Source organism: Camelus dromedarius, chromosome 3 (genome assembly GCF_036321535.1).
Source record: "Camelus dromedarius isolate mCamDro1 chromosome 3, mCamDro1.pat, whole genome shotgun sequence".
Classification (NCBI taxonomy): Eukaryota; Metazoa; Chordata; class Mammalia; order Artiodactyla; family Camelidae; genus Camelus; species Camelus dromedarius.
In genome coordinates this window covers 45269961-45286171 of record NC_087438.1, presented here as the reverse complement: position 1 = coordinate 45286171, position 16211 = coordinate 45269961, and the positions used below count along the sequence as shown (strand labels likewise).

Below are 16211 nucleotides of genomic sequence, written 5' to 3'. Positions count from 1 at the left end.
AATTTTAACTATGCCTGAGGGAGTGGCTACATTTGGAATTTTCATTTAAATGTAATTTTCATTTGAGTGTGTGTGTGTGTGTGTGTGTGTGTGTGTGTATCCCTATAAAAATATATATCTGAGGATCATATTGCTTATTCTTGTCCTGGTAATGAGAGTAAGCACTTCTATGATTTACTTCATGCCTATCCCTCTGAAATCTTCCATGGTCTCATTTGAAATGTCTTCACATTGAAGAAATTCTACACTTTCCTTTTGCTGTTAAAAATCAACTACTTTAACATGGACATAATCCCCTGCAAACATTCACACTTATAATCACATTCATGCTCATCCTGGGTCTTCTCTGACAGCTTGCAAATATCTCCCTTCTTCTTTGCACGCAGCCGTCGCAGTTACAAAACTGAAATTTCTTTGGCTACTTCTTCCTATGTTTATATAGCTCAGCTTTTCAAAAGGTTCTTAAAAAATGGCTTGGGCACACCTAAGAAAAATATGCATTTCTTTTCATTACCTGGCTACAGGCCAAAGTTTTTTAATCTCCATTTGCCAATAAAAAAGTGCTCTCAAGTGTGCTGTGTATCAGCAAATCAAAGATGCTCTTGAAAGAGAGTCACTTTTCTACCTCAAAAAGCCCCTATCATCTTCTCATCTTATTCTGCCCTTGTTCCACAAAGTCATTTGTTACCCACAGAAGAGCTGTGCCTGTATCCCTGTTCTGCTGAAGAATCCCTGGCTCATGTGCAGTGTCTGACAGAACATTTGCAAGGTAAACCTCACCCCACAACCTTGTTCTTTATAAGCCTTGGAAGGACATAAGTAAGTGAATAAAGATTTTGTTTTTCAGGGACAGTTTATATCTAAAAACAGTTTACATATTGTCTTAGGTTGGGTTCTCCAGCAGCAGACCTTGAGTCGAGGATTTATGTGCAAGTTATTTACGGAAATATGCAAGGGACACGTGCAAGGGAATGCAGGAAGCTGAGGAGGGCAGAAGGAGCCTAGCCAGGAGGGTGATTTCAGGCAGTCTTGTGGGGCTTCAAGTGCATCCCATAGAGAAACTTGGGAGTATGCTTTACATCTCAAAGTCTTTTTTTCCTCTGAGGTTGGGGATAGGGCCGCTGGCTAAGGAAGGGTCTGGGAGATACGAAACCCCGGGCACATCCAGCTTTCTGAGTATCCTGACAATGAGGCTCTAGGTGTCCCAAGGGAGTCCCTCAAACCAAGTCAAGGTGAAGGTCACTAGAAGTAAAAGCACACAGAAGCCAGGGTAGGGACTCACAGAAACACTAAAAGGATCCTAGGGGATGTGGTCAGCACCCCCAGGGTCTCAGCACTTAACAAATATTCGCTGAGCACTTGGTCTGTGCTGGGTACTGTGTGCTTCATGCTGGGGACAGGTTGGTAGCAAGTAGATCTGTTGTCCATCCCAGCTAAGTTTAAAGTGAGATTGAAAAAGAATGGATGACCCTTAAGCCAATAACCATACAAATGAATGGAACGTCAGAAATGGTGAAGTACTTTTAAAAAAGTTATGAGAGCATTTATTAGAAGCACTTGATTTAGTTTTGTGCTCAACAAATGCTTTTCTAAGGAAACGACTCAACATGTGGCCATTTGGTTTCCTGGCTCTGTGAAGAAAACTACATTGTAGTGATTAGTGTTTTAGGGTTTTTTGCTAGGTGAAAACAATTTGCACACTTCTAGGTGTCCTGAAGCAATTCCCAAAGTCAAGTTCAACCCTGTGAAAAGCCATTAAATAGTGAGTCAGTGGAAAGAGATAATGAGGGTGTTAAGATTGGGTGAACTGGGAAATATTCTGCAGTCCAAACTTTACGGAGGCAACACAACATAACAGAAATAGCCTGAATAAGAAAGTCACACACACATCAACGCAATCAATGGTCAGGTTTTGACGACAAGGGTGATTCTCTGGCCAGAATAATGATAGGAATTTCCCTTGCTGGACAATAGGACTGCCAGTCGCCGGGCTAGGGGCTCTATATTCATTCTCTGGTTAAGTCCTAATAAAGGACCCATGAATTAGGGAATATCTTCATCCCCGCCTTGCAGAAAGGAAACTAAGATGAGAGAGACGAAGAAATTTGCCAAAGGTCACAGAGATGCAAAGCAGCTGAATGGGATCAGAATGTAAATGTCTATCTTCAAAGCTGAGTCATAACAAGTTTGTTAGAGTGGCTGGAAAACAGATACCCACTTATGTGAGAACTGTCACTGGAAAGAACAGTAGAAACCATGGCAGGTTAAATCCAGCAGGGTACTAGCTAATTATCCACTTTAGACAGAATTGGCGAGCTAGCTAATAAGTCCCTTTCTAAACAGTGTGGGTCCACATGGGAGTCATACTCCCTGTTGCCTTGTAGGCAAGCATGCTGTGAGACTTCCTCTGTGGTCTCAAACACACCATACCTTAGACTCTTTGTTTCAACATTTTCATCAAGAAATGCACAGGGTCAATGCCTGAAAGTAGGTTCCTGAGGGCAGGAAGGACTGACTTGGCATGACTCTTGAAAACTAAAGTCATCATCAGCCAAAAAGTTTGTCTTTTACCACAGCACAAGGCATGGCCTGTGAGATAACATGCTCAGTGCCTTCCATAAGCAGCTCAACATGTGAATTTCACATCATGAGTACCATCACCCATAAGTTACATGGGAAGGATAGGTTGGTTTTGTCCTTCTTGAATGGCAACTCTTAGAGATTGGTTGTGACTGCTTGGTACACTGTTGCAAAGAATCCAGGGGCTGTATGCAGGCTCAAGACCTCTTTTGGTGAGGTCTTTGGTGGGTGCTCGAAAGGGGAGAATGCACGATATTTTGGCCACACGTAATGAAGCCGTGTTCCCCAAACCTATGTAATCATAAGAATCACAGGGGACTCTGGCCAAAAACACATAATCCCAGGTCTAGGGCAAAGCCACTGACCCTGCAGGACAGGTACCTGAGAACTGGTATTTTTTACACGTGATTCCCATAAGTAAGTTTGGGAAACACTGAGATAACTATTTTTCATCCCATATACACTTTCAGGTTTTACGGAATCAAAAAAAAAAATTCTCATAGTTAAATTGTGTTTGAACTGAACAGCATTTTCTATAGCCGTATGTACTTGTACCTGTGTGTGTGTGTGCATGTGTCTGGATGCAGGTGTAGGTAACAAGGATGGGTTTTACTACCCTTTAGCCAACCCAAAGACAAGTGAGGGGATCTTCTCCACTGTATCGCCACGCCTCCCCCAGGGGTCTAGAACTCACGCCTTCTTTGAGTGTGGCAGGGATTTACAAGTATCCCAAGCAGTTCACAGAGTCTCAGCTAATTCTCAAGTGAGAGGCAGACATCCTTCAGCTGTATGATCACGACAGTATGCGGGCGAGAAGCTGCCTAGGGAATGCCCTGTCATCACCTTCTCTGTAGGGCCAACAGATACCTCCAGTCCAAAGGCCAGAGATGTGTAGGCACTGGTTCCGCTTTGTGTGGTTCCTGCTTCTGACCCCGGGGAAGTCACTGCCATTCTCTTTTTGTTAACAGCTTCCTCTTTCCTTGATTTCCCCCAATTCCCTGACTGACTTCCTCTAAGGTACCACTTCACACATCTCTTTCTCTTTCAACACAGATCTATGTCATCCATATTCTATTTTCCTTCCTCTGCATGTGGGGTGTGTGTGGTGTGGTGTGTGGGTTATAAGGTTTTAGACTCCACTCCCCTCAAGCCCTCTCCTCTGATTTTCCTGGCTTGGAAGAAATAAAAAAGAAAAACAACAAATATTTACTGTTTATTTTCTTCTCTTCCTGCCCTAACCATTCTAGTTATTCTTTAGGCAATGTAAATATCTCTGGCTTTACCTGGTATTATGATCAGGAAATCCAGAAGAGAAAGAAAAGGTCAGAGTTAAATATTTCACAGTTTTATCTTGCTATTTTTTTCACTAGAACATAAGCTCTCTGAGAGCAGACACTTTGCCCGTTTTTTGTTGTGACAGCTTCAGTGCTTGATCTATAGCATGGCATGTATTAATAAGTCTTTGTGGAGTCAATGCACGAATGATCATGTTTCCAGTCTTGACTCCTCTAGGGTCCTTTTTCTGTCCATAACTGATCTATTTTTTTCAAGGCATAGTTCAAATCTTCCTCTTTCAAGAAGCTTTCCCAGAGTACCCCTGTTTTTCTCTAATCTTTTGGGCCCTTTTTATATCTCACAATAACTTCTGGTTTGGTAGTTCTATGATTTTTAGCTTATTTATTAAAGGCAAATGATGTTTTCAACAACTTTACAATAAGTATTGTAAGTCAATTTCATTCAAGTTGTTTCTTAGAAATCCTTAAAGCAGACTGATGGCATCATTCCAAAGAATTCAAGAAAAGTAAATTGGGTCAAAACAATGCTCTCTGGGTACACAGCTCTTTGACTCTTTGACTTGTCATTATTCTCTTATTTTTAATATGTGTCTTATTTCCTCCTCACTTCCTTCATGAACAAAGGATTGTGTGTTTTCCCCTACAGAGATGAGCGTGGCTCATGGCACGTACTAGATTCCTCCTGATTACTTGATTGATTTTAAACACTTGAGGGTTATTTCAGGGATTCTAATATTCTTTACATGGAGAACTATGGCAAAAGTGTTCCTCCTAATTTGCAGGGGGCAATTCTCTGGGTCTTGTTTTGTGGTTTGAATGTTCTGTGGACAGTAAAAGAAAATGTGTGTGACTACAAACACATGTACTCTCCCAACCTCCATCAGGATAGAAATGATAAAGCCCATGAAAATGATTAAACCTTCTGGGGGTGTTTCTATTTATCTGAAATGTTGCCTCTGACGACAAGAAAATTAAAATTCGAGAATGCTTGGGCTCTTGAATGTTCTTTTCCTTTTCAAAACTTTGTCTCAGTTCAGAGCTGCCTTAGTGATTTTTTGCCAGCAACTGAAGGGAAGGGAATATTTGTGCCACAGTATTTGTCTTCATTTCAGCAATGAAAACAAATTGTTCAAAGGCCACTGGCAGCACAACTCAAATCTGAGGAGGTGATTTTTATTACACATCAATTGCTCATATTGAAAAATGAAGGAATAATATCGATGGGCTTTCATACTACACTCCAGTCAACTACAGAATCTTTAAACGAAAACAAGCAAAAGATAATGAAAGAAAATAAATGAGAACGTCATTAAACAGGGAAGCCTGCACAAATCAGAACAAGGCTTTGATTCCTTACCCCCAGATCTAGCTCTGCTGGATGGGGATGAAATGATGAGGGTTTGTGTAATACGTAGCCCAAGCTCCGTCTCCTTTTACCACAAATCCCTCATCTCAGCATTTTATATTCTTGAGCTCTAGTGCTCTTCCCTGGTAAAGCAAACACATGCATGTGGTTAGTGGTTTCTCTACAATTATAAAGCAACTAGAGTTACTGAGCACTATTCTAATGGAGGATGTTTAGACATGAACTTCAACAAAAATTTAAAAAAGAATCACGAACATCTAAAGGGCAGTGGCTTTTAAGTGTGTGTATTTTCTCAATTTTCTGATGGTATCTTTTAATTTGTTTACAAAAGTAATATAGTTTTTGCTTTGATAATAATTTAGAGGGAAGAGTCATTTTGTAAGTATGTTCTAGCCTGAAAAACTTCATGTATTTGGTGAATGGGTCACCCCAACCCAGATGAATTTTACAAGTGTTCTGAGTCTCCTGAGATTTGGACAATTTCTAGGTGCCTGAACACCAGAAGGGAGTGCATTAGACGAGGTAGAAAGCATCTTTCCGGATAATATGTGCTTTTCACACTGGGACTGATCTTTGATCCTTTTGTCTACTCCAGCCAGATGTTAATTGCCTAGTATTTCCCATATTCTCAACATGCCAGGCAACTGGCAAAAATAATCCAGGACTGTTAGCAAAAAAAAAAAAAAAAAAAAAGCCATCATTATCTTTTGGTCAATCTGGATAAAGTAAAAAATGAGAAACAGGAGCCAGTAACAGACCATGAGTTTTACAAACTGGAGTTAAACCCCTCTTCAGGCTCAGAATCACACAGAAAGTTACAGAAAAAATGCTCCAGAAAAGATTCCTTGTTTTTTTCAAAAGGGAAAAAAAAAATCACTGTTAATGTCATCTCTGGTTAAAAAGACATTATCTAAGGAAAAAAAAAACTTTCAAACCAATCCAAAGTCAAGTCATAATATCCAGTCTTTGGGAAAAATATAGATTCTAGTTTCTTCACTGTATCATAACTGGGAAAAAACATCTAAGGCTGGAAAAAAGAAAAACACTTAAAGGTAGGTTTCCAATGTCCTTATCATTAAAATGGAAATAATTATATTGGCAATGACAATAAGCACTGAGCAGGGACAGGCCATAGGGACAGAATCCTCAGAGGATTAGTGTAAAATGAGAGAAAACTAAAGAGCAGGTCTGATGGGTACTGACCCTACAATATATTTAATAATTGTGACCTACTCTTTATATCTCTGTTTTTGTTTGATATTTCTTTCACCAGCTTATCTAGTGTCATATTAGAGAATTGTGGACAATTTGGATTTGAGTTAGCTTATAAGCTTGGCTTCTTTAACAAAGATTCAAAAATAACAATGGCTTAAACAGAACAGAAATTAATTTCTCTTTCACAAAATAGTCTGAATATAGTGGTGACAGTGTCAGGGTCTCAGACTTTTTTTTTGCTCTGCCAAACTTAACCTTCATCTTCCCTTTGTGCTCTAAAACAGCTCCTCCACCTCTTGCCTTCACTTGAGAGAGGGCCCTTTCTTTAAAGGCAGGTATCAGAATCTTTGCCTGTCCCTGATTCACATTCATTTGGCTGGAGCTTGGTCATGTGACCATACCTTGGCTGAACAGGTGACTGGAGATGTAGTCTTTCAACTGGAAGTTATGTGCCCCTAGTAAAACCGAGTGGGTCTCTTCTTATTTTTCATGCTCAATTCACTAGTGGTCCTTGAGCATTTCACCTGGCTTTCAGGATTCTTCTATATTAGGGACAAAATTTACTTTCAGAGACACTTAATGTGCTTTGGTAACAGTTCGGGGTACTTTCCATCTATTAATTTGTAAATCTCCAACAGCAAGCAACTTACACTAATGGTCTTACTTGCCCATGCTGGCCAGTTTCCCCTGAGAGATACCCCTGACATTAGGCTGAAATTTTAGTTTATTTTTGCCTGCTATAACATTTAGCATAGTACTCAAGTCTTGCTAAATTAAGACTCTAAATTGCCTTTTGGAATCTTTGGTTGTCAGATTTGCTGTATGTGTATGTGTGTGTGTGAATAAAAATTTTATTTTATTGCTGAGTGAGGGATGGCCTTGATTGGGGTGGGGGTATGAGCTTGGTAATTTGAAAGAACAACCAGAAAATCCAGACAAGATTTTTTAAATATTTGGAGACATCCCAGAGAAAACAGCCAGTGAAAAATACTGGGGCTATATTTTAAAAGAAGGAAGCTGAGAGGTAAGGCATTTGGGTTCACTTTGTGGCTCCTAAGGGCATCTGTAAATTCCAAAAAGAACCTGAGCAGAGTATGCCTCAGATGCACAGGTGCATCCTCTTTATAATAATTCATCAAGCTATAAAATTATGATTTGTATTATTTCAATGTGTGATATATTTAAAAAATTTTAAAGTATGTTTGAAATGAAACAAGTGAAAGAAATTGCATAGAAAATAATATAACAAATACCTATGAGCCCATGGTTAAAATTATTCTATTATTTAAAAAATGTATTTTGTATTTCTCTTTCTATATTGATTAGAAATGTTTTAGATACAGCCAGAGTTCTACCCCGATCTGTGCTTCCCCTTTAGAGGAAACACCATACTAAATTTGGTACACCATTCTTATGCAGGACTTGTACTTTTACTGTATATACAGTAAACATTCATAAAGAATCTGGTCTAATACCTTGGGTTTTAAGTTTTATACAGAATATCACTAAGTATCTTTTGCAACTTCCACTTATCACTCCATATTGTTTTTGAGATTTACATGTTGAAATGTATAGATCAAATCTATTCATTTAGACTCCTATGTATAATTTCAGCATGTGGATAAGCCAATTTATTATCCATTCCCTGACTGAAGGGCAGGTAGACAATCTCCACACGTTTGCTGCTAAAATCATTGCTGCAGCAAATGTCACTGGATATACCTCTTTGTCCTCAAGTTTGAGAGCCCCTATAGCAGGCATCTAGAAAGGAAAAGACAAGGCACTGGGGCAGACGTATTTTCAACCTGACCACATAATGTCAGATCTCTCTCCAGCATGGCTGTCATAATGAAATTCCCACAAGCAGTGGAAGACTTCCCATTTCCCCACACTCTTGCCAGTACTTGGTATGACCAGGCTGGGTTATTATTTTATGTTTTGGGGGAGTTTGCAATGGTAACTCAATGTTGTTTTACTTTATAGTTTCCTGACTACTGGTGAGTTTTGATGTATCTTCCTTATGTTTACTGGCCATTATTTTTTTCTCTTTGTGAATTACATGTTAAAAATTGATCATTTTTTTCTATTGGGTTCATTGCACTTTTCTTATTGATTTTTAGAAGATTTTAAAATATATTCTAGAACTTTATTTTCTGTCTGATAAATGGGTTGCCAATATCTTCTCCCAAAGTATGATATGTCTTTCTGTCACAATGAAGCTTGTATTATTATTAAAAGAAAATTTTATTTGTTATTAGTGACAATGTAGTTTCAATGTGTCAGTCATTGCATTTTGTTAGTGTTTTTTTCTCTATCTTAATTAAGATACAACTCCTTATTCCAATGACGTTACTTTTCTTTTCTAGTGCTTTTAAGGTTTTGCTTTTCAAACCTGAGCCTTCAATTCATCTGGAGTTAAGGTCTGTGTATAGTATGAGGTACATATATCAATATATCATTTAGTATTATCTATAGAACGCCACAGTAGTAACAGAAGTTTCCATCCTTTCCCCAGTTAATTGAAATGCCATCTCCCTTACAGGCCTAGCTCAAATATATTCAGAAGTTATTTTAGAATGTACACCACATTCAACCCTGCATGAAGGTCTCAGATTCTATCCGGTATCATTTCTCACCAGCTTTAAGCAGCTCCTTTAATGTTTCACGTACTGAAGCTGTACCCTTGACACATTCTCTGTTTTTGTTTATATAAAAATGTCTTTAATTTGTCTTTCTTTTTCAAAGGATATTTCCAATGGATATAGAATTCTAGGTTGATTTTTTTTTTCTTTTCAGCACTTTCAAATATTGTTCCATTATCTTCGCTACTTTATTTCTCTTGAGATACTACCAAAGTATTTAACGTCAGTTTTCTTTTTCTTTTTTCCTCTGGCACCTTTTAAGATTTTCTATTTATCTTTGCTTTTCAGCCACTTGATTACGATGTATCTTGGTGTGGTTTCCTTTGTGTTAATTCTACTAGAAGTTTTAAAAGACTTTTGGAAATAAGGGTCTATAATTTTCATTGAATTTGGAAATATTTTAGTCATTATTTCTTCAAATGTTTTTTCCACCCCAATCTCTCCTTTCCTTCTGAGTCTCTAATGATACATATTTTTGCTTCCTGTCCAACAGGTCACTAGAGCTCTGTTTATTATTTTCATTTTTTTTCACTCCATGTGTCTAAATTTGAATAGTTCCTATTGACTTACTTTCAGATTCACTAATATTTTCTTTGGCAGTTCTCAATCTACTTTTAAGCACAGTTAACAGTTTTCAAAATTTTTAGATATTTCATTATTTTAGTTTCAGAATTTCTGTGCAGCTTTCTAGAGATTCTGCTTTTCCAGTGAGCTTGACTGCCCATTCTTTCATGATGGTCAGCCTTTCCTCTAAGCCCTTGAACATACTTCTAATCACTGTTCTTATGTCTTGTGTGCCAATTCCAACATCTGCTTCATCTTTGGCTGGTTTTTAATTTAATTTAATTTTTAAATTAATTTTTATTTTTAAACAATTTTAAAGGCTATTTTCCATCTACAGGGTTTACAAAATATTGGCTATGCTTCCCGTGTTGTACAATACATGCTTGAGTCTACCTTACACCCAGTAGTTTGTATCTCCCACTCCCCTATCCTTTTACTGCTCCTCCCCTCACTGGCTGGTAACCACTACTTTGTTCTCTGTATCTGTGACTCTGCTTCTTTTTTGTATATTCACTAGTTTGTTGTATTTTTTAGATTCCACTTATAAGCAATATCATTCAGTATTTGTCTTTCTGTCTGACTTATTTCACTTAGCATAATGCCCTCCAAGTCCATCCATGTTGCTGCAAATGGCAAAATTTCATTCTTTTCATGGCTGAGTAGTATTTCATTGTGTGTGTGTGTATATATGTATATCTCACATCTATATACATATATGTGTGTGTGTATATATCATATTTTCTTTATCCAATCATCTGTTGATGGACACTTGTGTTGTTTCTATGTCTTAGGAATTGTAAATAATGCTGCTATGAACACTGAGGTGTATGTTTTTCAAATTAGTGTTTTGGTTTTTTCAGATGTATACCTTGGAGTAGAATTTGCTGGGGTATATGGTAGTTCTATTTTTAGTTTTTTGAGAAACCTCCATACTGTTTTCCACAGTGGTTGCACCAATTTATATTCCCACCTTCAGTGATGAGGGTTCGCTTTTCTCCACATCCTTGCCAATATTTGTTGACTTTTTGATGATAGCCATACTGACAGGTGTGAGGTGATATCTCAAGTGGTTTTGATTTGCAATTCCCTGATGATTAGCAATGTTGAGTACTTTTTCATGTGCCTATTGGCCATCTGCATTTCTTCTTTGGAAAAATGTCTAGTCAATTTTGATTGTTTTTATTGACTGTTTTCTCTCCAAGTGTGGGTCACGTCTTCCTGCTTCTTGACATGTCTAACAATTTTTTATTGTATGGCCAACTTCATGGATGCTCCATTGTTGAGAGTTTGGCTTATACTGTGTTCCATTAAGGAGTGTGAAATGTTCTGGTGGATCAGCTTGATCCTACTGAAGCTTGATTTTAGACATTTTAAGATGAGTCTAGAATAGCCCTTACTCTGAGGGCAGAGTAGCTCTACTGCTAAGGGCATAGTATTTCTGAAGTTTTAATTGAGTGCCTGAGTTGTTCATGAGGTCTCCCTATTCTGGCCTGGCAGAACTCCAATGTTTTACTTTTAGAATCCTGGATCTCTTCATTGTCTCCTAGAAACTGTTCACTGCAGGCTTCCCTGAGTCTTGCTTTACACAACTTAGTATTTGGCTACAGAGTCCAGAGGACTCTTATGGAGATTTTGAGTGTCTCTCCTCTGTACAACGCTTTCTTCCTAGTACCCTGCTCCTATAAATCCCAGCCACCTCAGCAGCCCCAAACTCTGAGATTTTTATTCTCTTTCCAGGCCCACCATTGCACTGATAGGTCCCTACATCCCTGTTTGAATGGAAAGTGTCCCAGTTTAGAAAGTACCCTCAGGCAGAGGGCTAGGTGAATGTGGAACTCACCTCATCCCTTCACTCGAGGACCAGAGCCCTATGCTGCCTGTTGTCCGATGCCTAGGAACATCTGTTTTAGATGTATTTACAGTGGGAAGGTGAGTGTGATCCTTATTATTCCATTACTCCCAGAATCAAAGGTATCTACTTACAAATTTTAAAATCTGTTACATGTGAATTTCTGCCCCTTCTTTTATTTTCAGCATTGTAATTTGTGCCATCTCATCTGCTTTCTTGGGCAATCTAATTAGAGTCTGTTCTTTAGACTCAGAGCAGAGCTACATCATCAGCTCTCCTGGGTCTCCAGCTTGTGAGTCAAAGATCCTGGGACTTCTCAGCCTCCATAACCCCATGAGCCAAATCCTTATAATAAATCTGTCTATCGATCTATCAGTCTAACTTACTTACTTACTTCCTGTCTGTCTGTCTGTCTGTCTATCTGTCTGTCTGTCTGTCTGTCTGTCTATCTATCTATCTATCTATCTATCTATCTATCTATCTATCTATCACGGTTTGTTTCTTCATTCTCTTACCCATGTCTTTCACAGAGAAGTACCTTAATTACATTAAAATTCTGCTTATCAGTTTTTCTTTCATAGGTTATCCATTTTAGTTTTGTAGCTAAAAGCTCATCTATAAACCCAAGTTCACGAATTTTTCTTCCATGTTGTTTTCTAGAAGCGTTACAGTTTTTCATTTTACACCTAGCTCTACAATCCATTTGAGTTAACTTTTGAAGAAGGTATAAGGTCTTATCTAGGCTTTTATTGTGCATATGGACATCCAGTTGTTGACATCCAGCACCATTTGCTGAGAAGAGTATGTTTTCTCCATTGAATTGCCTTTTTTCCTTGGTCAAAGATCAACTGGATATATTTATGTGGATATCTTTCTGGGCTCTCTATCTGTCTCATTAGTCTTTTGTCTATTCTTTCATCAAGCCCATATTACCTTGATTACTGAAGATTTACAGTAAATCTTGAAATCAGTCCTCCACCTGTGTTCTTTTTCATCAGTGCTTGACTTCCTTTTCCCCTCTCATCCTCCTGCACTATGCTTACACTTACCAAATCACACGTTAGTATTGGAATCTTTGTCTTGTGTTCTACATATGAAAGACCAATGTTATGAACTTAATGTTTGTGTCCTGCTCAACCCCCCACCAAACTCATATACGCCCAGTGTGCCTGTACTTGGAGATGAGGCTTCTAAGGAAGTAATTACATTTAAATGAAGTCATAAGGATGGAGCATATAAGGGTGTCCATGTAAAAGGAGACATCAGAGCTACCCCCTCAACCCTCTATCTCTCTCCCCACCCCTCCCTGTCTCCATGCATGCACCAAGGAGAGGCCATATGAGGACATACAAAGAAAGCAGACATCTACAAGCCAGGAAGAAAGGTCTCACCAGAAACAGACCCTGACAGCTTCTTAACCTTGGAGTTCCGTCCTCCAAAACTGTGAGAGAAGACATTTCCATTGTTTAGGCTATCCAGTCTGGTTTTTGTTATGGCAGCCAGAACAGACCAAAACAACCAGAATAAAATGAAGTCTAACTTTCGTAACTATCAAGTAGGTGGATTCTGTTTTCTTAATCCTTAATCTGATAACCCTTGTCTTTTAACTGATGAGGTTAGTTCATCTAAAGTTGTTCGATCTCTAGTAGTTTTCATTTCTATCATTTTCCTTTATGCTTTCTATATCACATTTTTTGTCTTCTTCCTCTTCTCAAAACAAGTATTAGACTGATATATTTTCCTTAATCCTTTCTTTACTTTCATTAGTTAGGAAATTACACATTTAATCTTTATGGTGTTACGGTTTACTCTTTGATTTTAAAAATGCATGCATGTCTGAACAAAGTTCAAAGTGAATCAATAATTTTATCACATTTCCAAATAATATAAGGGCTTCAGAAACTTTGATTTTGATTACCCCATCTTCTCTCATATGTCATGTTCTCAAATTTTTATTTCAATGTTTTTATGAATCTCATTGTTCATAATTATTTTCATTTTTTATATTGTTAACATGTGTTTAGATTTACCCTATGTTTACCAATTGTTTTACCCACTGTTGCTTTTGGAAACCCTCTTTTCCTTCTGGGTCCAAGTTTCTTTTTTCTAAGGTAAATACCTTAATCATTGCTTTAGCAAGGGTATTTGGGTGGTAAAGTCTCTGTGTCTTTTTGTTTAAAACTGTCTTTTTTATGCTTTCAATCTTGATTGATAGTTTGTCTAATTTATAATTCTAGGTTGACAGCTGTTTATCTCAGTAATATGAAGATGTTATCCAATTGTACTCTGGTCTTTACTGTTACTATGAGGAGTCTATTGTCAATAGTTTTTCCTTTATTTATCTTACTTAAAACTTTTAATTCTTGGATCTAAGTTTTCGTGTTTTGCATCAATTTTATAAAATTCTCTGACACCATCTTGCTACTACTGGACTCTTCCTTATTCTCTTTCTTTTCCCTCTCTTTTGGTAGACATATATTAGATCTTTTCATTCCCTCTTCATGTTACTGAATCTCTCCTTTATGTTTTTACTTTCCTCGATTGCATTTTACTTAATTTTCTCAGATCTATCTTCTAGTTCAATATTTTTGCTTCAGCTGTTTCTAATATGATCCACAAGCCATTTATTTACTGCTGAATTTTAAAAGTTCTGTTTGATTTATTTTAATCTGCTTGGTATTTGTGTATTTCTTACAGTTTTGATTCTTTTTATTACCTTTAATTATCTGAACACAAGAATTTTATATTCTTAATTAGAATATGAAAATATTGATCTCCCAGTGCGGCTACCTGTCACATCTTTACTTTCTCACGCACCTTGGATTGTTGACTTGGGAAAACTGAACTTGAGAGGTACTCTGTTGGTGGGAGTCGTGGAGCACATATGCTGTGGAGTGGTGGGGTCTTTGTGTCTGACAAGGGCCCCGTAATTATCACTGATACAGAAAAACATGGGTGTCCATTTCCCAGAGTGAGGTCCTAGAGGACCTTGAGAGGAGTGTAAACCCAAACCTCGCATTTGTGTATAGAACAGACTCAAACTATGAACCTCCAAGGAACTTGGGCTGAGACAGGTAAACTTTCCTGCTGTCTGCTTGTATCACTGTGCACTGCATTTTCAGTCCTGCATTTCACTCAGGGACAGCCCTTTAAATTTCCCTGGTCTCTCCTCATGGGCTTAAGGATTTCTTCTGTTACCCTAAGGATCTTAAAATAAAAGCTCTTAGGGTACTTGAGCCAGGAAAGTCCTAACCCCTGATTTGCACTCCCACACACTTCCGCCCTGGGTTAACCAACAAGGGAAGCCTCAGAGTGCCTCATGAGATTATGCTCTGCTTTTCAGATTACCCACCACCTGAGAATTGCTCTGACTTTTCCTGCTGTCTCAACCATGCATTTTGCACAATGTTCTATTTTGTGTACTTGTGGGGAGGGGTTCAGGAAAATGAATTCACATTACTTAAGGAACAAGAAACCTTGAATTTGCTTCTTTAATTAAATGTCTCAAATTTTGAAGAGTTTGATAAAAATTGTATGCCAGATCTAAAGTTCCTTTAATATTTGGTCTACCTAAATGACACTCAAGGAAAAGTAAAGTAAGCGTGGTTGCAATGATTACAGAACCAGGGCTTGATGTTTCCTGGGAGGATATCTTCTAGGAAGTATTTTTCTATATTCAGTAACTTTGTTAGTAGCTTGAATCACTGCACAAGCACTAGGTGTCATTGAAACCTCAAGTTTTCATGAATAGAAAGAAATGACACTCCAATTTAGGGGCTCAAATTAACATGCAGAATACATTAATTAACTGTATTTTATGTTCACCTACTGTATCATACACTAATTTGAATTTGTGGCTTTTTGCCCTGAGAATATGAGACAAGATGGGAGTTGGACAGCTGGTTAAATCTCCTTTAAAGAAGTACAAGTGTATTAAGGAAACAAAGAGGAATATATTGGCAGGAGAAGACTCACCTTGTGTTGATAACACATGGATCAAATGCCTCTCTTCATTAGTTTATGAGCATCTTTAAGGCAGGCAAAGCAATGTACAATTGATCTGAGAATCTCTAAAGTAGAGCATCAAGCTTGCCACATGGTAGGTGCTAAATAACTGCAGAAAGAAGAAAGGAGAGAGAGTGTGAGGGTGTGAGGATGGGAGGAAGGGAGGAAGGGAGGAAAAAATGTAAGGATGGAAAGAAGGCAGAAAGGGAGGGAGAGAGGGAGAAACGAAGGAAGGGAGGAGGTAACTTCTGCCCATCATGATAAAACCTACAGAGTAACAGGAAACCTAACCCACCTCCAAAACCTGGGTATCTAGGGCATAAATGCAGGTGTCCTTAAGAATTACCTCAAATTCTTAAGTTCAGTGAAATCTTACAGACTCCATCAATATGATTAAAGAGTTTAGCTTTTGCAGCGAAGATTACATAAGAACGTTTTAAGTTGCTTGTCTGGACTGGAGGAATTTGTGTTCTCAGTGGACTATGCTATTTGAAAGTCTCTGTGGAAGTTGGGGAGTGTGCAGACCAGGTCAGCAAATCTTAATACTCGGATGAGTCAAATATTTCTGAGCTGCACCCATGTTTATTTTTTTTTCTTTAACATCAATCTTAGTAATATTTTTAAAAAATTTTATTGAAGTGTAGTTGATTTACAATGTGTTAGTTTCAGGTATACAGCAATGTGGTTCATTTATA

At 38.0% G+C, this 16211-nt stretch overlaps 1 long non-coding RNA gene across 1 annotated transcript in view; it reads right to left on the bottom strand.

Moving 5' to 3' along the window:
- Positions 1 to 15589, bottom strand: part of LOC116150886 (uncharacterized) — a 65700-nt gene extending 50111 nt beyond the window's left edge. The window contains exon 1 of the long non-coding RNA XR_010380470.1: positions 15487 to 15589. This is a non-coding gene — a long non-coding RNA (uncharacterized LOC116150886). The remainder of the gene's footprint in view (positions 1 to 15486) is intronic.
- Positions 15590 to 16211: the final 622 nt, after the last annotated feature.